The sequence below is a fragment of the Odontomachus brunneus genome, unplaced genomic scaffold, assembly GCF_010583005.1.
Source record: "Odontomachus brunneus isolate Ranch 3 - 2012 unplaced genomic scaffold, Obru_v1 Obru_scaffold_039, whole genome shotgun sequence".
Lineage (NCBI taxonomy): Eukaryota > Metazoa > Arthropoda > Insecta > Hymenoptera > Formicidae > Odontomachus > Odontomachus brunneus.
Genome location: NW_022639489.1, coordinates 179,719 through 181,366, shown reverse-complemented (window position 1 = coordinate 181,366; position 1,648 = coordinate 179,719).

The following is a 1,648-nucleotide window of genomic DNA, read 5'->3' as shown; positions in this document are numbered from 1 at the left end:
ACTCTCCTTCTCACATTAAGTGGGAATGTAGAACGGGTTGAACAAGAAGTCCTGTGTCGTTTTGCGATATTCGTAATAGTTTTCGAGAAATTAATTATTTTGTCTCAGCTAATGAGAGCAGAGGAAGCGACAGCCGAAAGAAAAATATTTTCGGCCGGCACGCGACCGTAATACACGCGAATCGCTATATCCTTCCGTCCATAGCTACGAGACACAGCGAGGCTCGATACACTAACACAGAAAATTTCTTAATTTTGTTGAAAATTTTTCTAAAAAATTATTAAAAAATCAAGAAATTAGAATATTTTCAGAAAAATTCAGAAAGTTAAAACAATTTTATACTTCATAAAAATGAAAAAAGTGAATTTCTCTGAAAATCTAAAAATTTCTCGGAAAATCTCTGAATTTCTCTGAAATTATTTCCTTTAACAGAAATGCAAAGAAAGTCAGGAAAATGTCATACTTCATAAAAATGAAAAAAAATATGAAATCTCTTAATTTCTCTTGATTTCTCTTAATTTTTACTATTTGTTGCCAAAAGAAGCAATTTAAAAACTTATCTAACAGTCAAACAGCGAAACTTAAACGAACTACTTAATACAAATAAATTAGGCACGGATATGAAGATCAGTAAGCAGAAGTGAAATACCTATCTTATATATACTGTAACTCTATAACAATAACTTCGATCGAGGTTAAGCAAAAACCAGGATCGGAAAAACTCGGAAAAATTGGAATTAATAATAATAATATATAGAAAATAAATAGAAATCAAATAATAAATAGAAAAATAGAATATAAGATTAAACACTCTGAAGTCTCTCGATAATCGATATGTAACCTCTATGAAAATCCAGTACATCTCCCTGTAAATTTAAATCATTTTTTTGTCGAGTAACCCTTATAGAAATATCATACTAAGAATCATTGATAATTACTTATTATCCAGTATTTTTAATACTGAAAATAAGTAATTATCAATGATTCTTAGTATTATATTTCTATAAGGGAATGTAAAACATTTTAGAGATCAAGCACCTTGTAAAGGAATCTTCTCTGCCCCACATAAGGCTCGATCTACAATAGATGGAGTAAGGAGTACGAGTAGGAGTAAGACGAAATGAAAATAATTTATTCGCTTACTTCCTTACTCCAGGGCCGCTATTCCGTTACCCACGTATCGACAGTTGTCGAATCGATAGGTGTCGTTGCGCAGTTTTTCCACGGTATAAAAAAGCTGCGCAACGATGCCTACCGCCCTTATAGAAATATCATACTAAGAATCATTGATAATTACTTATTTTCAGTATTAAAATTACTGGATAATAAGTAATTATCAATGATTCTTAGTATGATATTTTTATAAGGGCGATTCGACAACTGTCGGAACCACGGTAACGGAATACCAGCTCAGTTCCTTACTTCAGCTCTTACTACTTAATTCAGGCTTACTCCATGTGATGTAGACGGGCAAACTTTATTGTAGATCGGATCTAAGCGAAATAAATTACTTCCATTTCGTCTTACTCCTACTCCTACTCCTTACTCATCTACTATAGATCGAGCCTAAGAAGCATCAGAATTTTTGCATAAGATTTTATAAACTACGTCACTTTGTGAATCTTTTTGTGCTTTGATTAACCAACTG